Below are 6,862 nucleotides of genomic sequence, written 5' to 3'. Positions count from 1 at the left end.
GGAAGAGGAAGAGGACTAGGACTAGGACGAGGAGGAAGAGGAAGAGGAAGAGGAAGAGGAAGAGGAAGAGGAGGACGAGGAGGAAGAGGAAGAGGAAGAGGAAGAGGAAGAGGAGAACAAAGACAAGAAAAAAAACAGAAACAAGAAGAAGAGCAAGAAGAAAAAAGAAAAGAAAAAGAATAAGAAAAAAAAGTTTATATCTGTTCGAACCCAATTAACAGCGGGATATTTAAGTGTATATTTAACCTGATGAGCAACTCTTCCTCCCTTTCTTCTCTCTCCTTACGGAACACCTGATGGCCTTCTAGATCATATTCCGACCAAGAGATTTTACGTGTACGATATATCCAGGTCTCCGTGATTGCTATGGTACTTAACATTTCTTCACATGCTATACCCCTCTCTATATTATTCTTATTTTTATTCCTACTAGTGCAGTAAAAGTTCAGGCCACCCTCGTGCACTCTACCTCGTTTAATACCGTAATGCATCGCCGCCCCTGCTGGTCCCTCCGTCGCCTGTCCTAAAAATCGTGCAGGAAGTTAAGTGCTCGCTGCAGGGAGTCTAGTAACACCTCAGCCCCTTGATCGATAGGTCCACCCCGTCCTTGGCATACATACATATATACATACATACTTACATTCCAGCCTTCCCCTTCGTCAGTTTCCTCTCACTTATGTATTCTCTCATATATACATGCATACATACATACATATACATATACACTCCAGCTTTCCCTTTCGTCCGTCTCCTCTCACTTATGTATCCTCTCTCATACTTGCATACATACATACATTCATACATACATACATACATATATTTGCTCAGGTATATGAAGATAATGCTACTTAACATGTAAACAAAACCTTACCAGACCTTAAGACACTATAATATGAATAAAAGTTAAGTATTTCTTCCTTCACTCCCGTCACTTGGCTCTCTCCCCTTCTTGCCATCCCTTCTTTCATCCTCGCTGTCGTTTTCCTTCCTTCCCCGCTTTCTTTCTCCTTCCCTCGTTTCCTCTGTCTTGCTGTCCTACCTCGTCATTTCCTGCTTCTCTATCTCCTTAACTCCATTTTTCCCTCCGTTATCTCCCTTCTCTCTCTCTCTCTCTCCTCTCTCTCTCTCACCTGCACTCACACAAGTATACATGAATCACCTTTATTATATTTGAGAGAGAGAGAGAGAGAGAGAGAGAGAGAGAGAGAGAAAGCACACCTGACTCACCTGAAATACCCGGACAATCAATAGCCCATCATACCTGTCCCTGTACACCTGTGGAGCGCGTAACAACATCTCGGTAACACTGCTTCTGCGGCGGGTCTCGAGGCTCACCACAGTCTCTTACTTCTGCTCTTAAGGAGGAGGAGGAGGAGGAGGAGGAGGAGGAGGAGGAGGAGAGAGAGATATGGATGATCAAAGAAACGGGAGAGCTGGACAGAAGTGGAGTTGGTGGAATGATGAAAAGTGGAGGACAGTTTTGGGACGCAGGGAGAGGGAGGGAGGGAGGAAGTGGACGAGAGGAAAATAAAGGAAAACAAAATGCCGCGGAGGAAAAGGGGAAGGAGGATGAAAATAGTTGAAGAGGCGTGCCCGGAGAGTAGAGGACGATGACGTGAAAAGTAATGAAGAAGAGGAGGAGGAGGGAGGAGGAGGAATATAAAGAGCTGTAAGAGGTTAGAGAGGAAGAGGATAAGGAGGACAAAAGAGGGGAAAAAACATGAAGAAGAAGAAAAAGAAGAAGATGTAGAAGTAGAAGCAGAAGAAGAAGAAGAAGAAGAAGAAGAAGAGTAACTAGATGATATTAATAAAAAAAATATACAGTGCTCGTCATTAATATTGTCGCAGTCCGCTTCCCGCTGCGTGGGGTAATATAAACATGATACTACATCCAAAGAAATTTACTTATCTTTCAACTAGTACTTTGTCGGCTTCCCTTTACGCTTCCTACACTCATCCAAACGTGCAGGAAGGCTGTCTGCAAGGCCCGTGAGATGCTGTGGGGCCAAGTTTCTCCATAGGTTGTAAGCGCAGCCTGGAGTCTGGGCACCGTTGAACAGTCATGGCCCCTCAGGTCCCTTTTCATGATAGCCCACAAATTCTCGATGGGGTTCAAGTCAGGGGCAATTAGTAGGGCAGTCTTCAGTGAATGGCGCACAGAAGTATTTGATCCATTGTTTCACTGATTTAGCAGTATGACACGGTGCATCGTCCGTCATGAAGGTGATGACGTGACACGACTCAAAAGACCCTGGTAGATGGTCACACAGAAGTTCCAGGTAGTTCCCTTGATTCATTGTGGTGTTCTTGGGTAATACTACAAGGCTTCCCACACCACGAGAACAGAACCAGCCCCATACCATCGACGTATCAGGGTAAAAAGGGGAAAATAATAAAATGAAAAGCATGATGAAGAGAGGCAACATATTGAAGATTAGGTCCAAAACTAATAGGAACGGAGGAAAGTGATGAAGAAGAAATTGAAGAAGAATAACAAGAAGTATTAGATGATGATAATGAAGGAATGATAATGAAGGAAATAAGAGAACAGAAAAGAGGACTGTGATGATAAAGAAAAAAAAAGAAAGAAAAAAGAGAAGAGAAAAAGAAAATGATAATGAAGAAGAAAGGCAATATGAGGTCAAAGAAGAATAGAAAATGGAGACAGATTACATTAGCCTAGGAAGGATGAAGTGTATAAAGAGGGTAAAATAGATGCATTGTACAAGGATAAAGGATTTGGAGGTGGAAGAAGATTAGGAGGAGGAGCAGCAGGAGGAGGAGGTGGAGGAGGAGAAAATAACAAGATGAAAAAGAAGAAAGAAGAAGTAACAAAAGAAAAAGAAAGAGGAAAAAGATGAAAGAAGTAACATAAGAAAAAGAAGAACAAGAGGAAAACGAAGAAAGAAGAATCACAAAAGAAACGAAAAGAGAAGCAGAAAAAACAAGAAAACAAGAAAAATATGAAAAAGAAAAAGAAAAGCAGGAGGACTTCGACGACGTGGAGGAGGAGGAGAGGAGGAGAAGGAAGAGGAGGAGGAGGAGGAGAAGGAGGAGGGAGGGAGGAGAAAGAAGAGGAGGAGGAGGAGAAACAAAAAAGAATGAAGAAAAAGAAAAAAAGAACAAGCTACAAAAAATAAACTAGAACCAGAAAACGTATAAAACAGAGGAAAAAAAATAAAATAACTAGGAAAGGAAGAAAGAAAAAAAACGAGGAGGAGGAGGAAACATGGAAACATGGAAGTAGGAGAAACAAAAAAGAAAGAAGAAAAAAAGAACAAGCAACAAAAAAATGAAAAAGAACCAGAAAACGAATAAAACAACAAGAGAGGAAGAAAAATAAAATAACAAGGAAAAGAAGAAAGAAAAAAAAACTAGGAGGAGGAGGAAGAGGAGGAGGAGGAGGAGGAGGAGGAGGAGGAGGAGGAGGAGGAAAAAATAAAATAACAAGGAAAAGAAGAAAGAAAAAAAAACTAGGAGGAGGAGGAGGAGGAGGAGGAGGAAAGCCAAACAATTAGGGCCAATCAGCAAGAATCTCAGGTAACCCTCCTCGTCGCCACTTCCAGGTGAAGAAGGCCACAGCTGTTCCGGGAAGACCTAATAAACAGCTTCCCCGACTAGGCCTTCCTCTCCCCTCTTGCCCCCCTCACCACCTCCTCCTCACCTCCATTCTATTAACACCACATCTCCTTTTCCGAGACCTACTACCCCCCCCCCCCTACACTCACCACCTCCTCCTCCTCCCTTCCTCTACCCCATCAACACAACACCTCCCTTTCCGAGACACAAAGGCTTGGATCTTCCCGGAAAGGCTGTCATCTACCCTTACTGAAGCTCTTACGTTTTAACCCTTTGCCACCTCCACCACCACCACCACCACCTCGTAGATGCCCTCCTGTACCCCGCCTCCATTTCACCATCACCTCTGCACCACCTCTTAACCACCACTACCTCCACCATTCCGTCACCACCCCAACCACACCCACCACCCACCATTTCACCCTTCCCACCTCCCCGTCATCTCTCCCATCACCTCTCCACTACAACCACCACCACCACCATTTCCTCACCCCTTCCACCTCTTCTCCACTTCTCCATCCACCTCTCCACCTCCACCACATACTCCCACTCCCCCAGATTGCCACGACGTCCGTTTCCTCTCTCTTATCCATCCTCTCTCACTCTCCTTATCTATCTCTCTCCTTCTCTCTCTCTCTCCATCCCTCCCTCCTCTCCCTCCACTTTCTCTCCCTCCCTCTCTCCCACGCTTGATTTCTGGGAATGTTCGTGTATTATCTTGTGTCATAATTATAAGAGAGAGAGAGAGAGAGAGAGAGAGAGAGAGAGAGAGAGAGAGATGACTTTACGGGCGAGTAAGAGAAAGATAAGAGATGTGAGAAAGAGAGAGAGAGGAAGGAGGAGAGCGATAAAGGACAAAGGGACCGGAATAGAGATGGGGGATAAGAAAGAGGAAAGGAGGAGATGAAAGGAACGGAGAACTTGAAGAGAAATGAAGAAAAATAATAAAAAGGTGTTATGTTGAGAGAGAGAGAGAGAGAGAGAGAGAGAGAGAGAGAGAGAGAGAGAGAGAGAGAGAGAGAATATTACATAGAATTACATAGAAAATCAGACCACACAGACCCCATGGTCCAGACTAGGTGGTCTGTCCTTAAACCTAAGTGAATCTACATTAATCAGATGGCTCCAAAACGTTGCTTTTCTACTTTAGTTAATATTAAGTTCAAGGAAGTGAAGGTCGAGCTTGTTTTTAAAGGAGTCAATCGTGTTACACTGGACCACTGAAGGTTGGAGCTTATTCCATTCTCGCACTACAACGTTGGTGAAGAAAAATTTGGTGCAGTCTGAATTTACTTGTCTACATTTGAGTTTTGTGCCATTGTTCCTCGTTCGCAAAGTGTCATCGATCATAAATAATTTTGTTCTGTCTACATTCGTGAAACCATTAAGTATTTTAAAACATTCGATCAGTTTTCCTCGGAGGCGACGTTTCTCAAGCGAGAACATGTTAAGGGTGGAAAGCCTTTCTTCGTAGGATTTGTTGCGCAAGGAAGGGATCATTTTTGTTGCCCGACGCTGAACACCTAATTTAGCAATGTCCTTTGCATGGTGGGGAGACCAAAACTCTACCGCATATTCCAAGTGGGGTCTGACTAAATTATTGTAGAGCGGAAGTATTACATCTTTATTCTTGAATAAAAAGTATCTTTTAATGAAGCCCAACATTCTGTTCGCTTTATTTGCTGCATCGATACATTGATGTGAGAATTTGAGGTTTGACGCGATTTTGACCCCCAGGTCCTTAACGCATTGAACGCTTGTGAGTTTAACGCCGCGCATTTCGTAATCGAACTTCTTATTTCTTGTTCCAACTTGAAGGACCTGGCACTTGTCTACGTTAAAGGGCATCTCCCATCCATCCGAGAGAGAGAGAGAGAGAGAGAGAGAGAGAGAGAGAGAGAGAGAGAGAGAGAGAGAGAGAGATTAGGGGGGGGGAGGAGGAATCATACCGTTGCGTCTCATTTCCCTCCCGCATTCTAAAGGAGTAAGTGGAGGAGGAGGAGGAAAGTTATGATGAGGAAGAGGACGAATACTACAATGATGAGGAAGAAGCGAATAAAAAGGAGGAAGAGAAGCAGGAGGAGAAAGAGGAGGAGGAGGAAACCAGGGAGCGGAGGGGAGAATGTGAAAGGTACGCAGCAAAGTAATGAAGAGAAAGTGAAAGGAGGAAAGAACGTCACCTGAGCCCCGTTGCTGGAGCCGAGGGAGAACAAGAAAATGATACGCAAAAATACACGAAAGCGGGAGGCGAAAGGCGGACGAGGAGCGGAATGAAAAGGGGCGTGTTTTGTAATATGGCTTTGTCTCCGTGCCGCAATACTGTTCTTTGATTTGTGTGTGTGTGTGTGTGTGTGTGTGTGTGTGTGTGTGTGTGAGAGAGAGAGAGAGAGAGAGAGAGAGAGAGAGAGAGAGAGATTATTTACTTATTCATTATTATTTTTGTGTAATTTACCTTCTTATTCCCTCTAAAACTCAGTTACAAGTTCATGTGTCCGGTTCTAAAGGACTTGGGTGTTCAACTTGGGAATACTCGCTCTGGGGGGGGGGGGGGGGCGCACACATATACACACACACACACACACACACACATACACAGGAGACGAGAAACAACCCCTTACTGAAATCCGATACCATATCACTGATGGGCTGACAGGGGCACGGATGAAAGGAGACTGCTCATCATTCTCCATCCCGCCCGGGAATCGAACCTGGGACCTTTAGGTTGTGTGCCGATCGGGCCGAGCACTGCATTACGGAGACCTGTGACTGACAGGATGAAAAGAGACGGAGTAATGGAAGGGAAATGTAGCTCTCCCGCACACACACACACACACACACACACACACACACACACACACACACACACACACACACACACACACACACACACACACACATCCGATATCTTTATGTAAACAAAACGTGTTTACTCTTTCATGTTAAATATAAAGAATGAGTCATATCCTCTCTGTCTTTCGACTCATCGGCACCGGAATTTAAAATAATATTTGAAATGAATATGTTATGTATTAACACTGCCCAAAGAGACAAATTAATATAATGTTGAATTTTTAATTACTATGTTCTCCCGCGTCCATTATTGAGAGCATTCCTGAAATAACTTTACACTGTCCACTCCGAATTGAAATGTTCATACCATGTTGAATAATATTAACATATTCAGTGAATGATTAATTAAGGGAACTTTGCTCTCCAATAATGCAATTTCGGTTACTCAGTTTTGGCTACGTCACACTTAAGTTCTCACACTTGCCTGTTAACA

The sequence above is a fragment of the Eriocheir sinensis genome, chromosome 43 (assembly GCF_024679095.1).
Source record: "Eriocheir sinensis breed Jianghai 21 chromosome 43, ASM2467909v1, whole genome shotgun sequence".
Classification (NCBI taxonomy): Eukaryota; Metazoa; Arthropoda; class Malacostraca; order Decapoda; family Varunidae; genus Eriocheir; species Eriocheir sinensis.
This window is presented reverse-complemented; position numbering follows the sequence as displayed.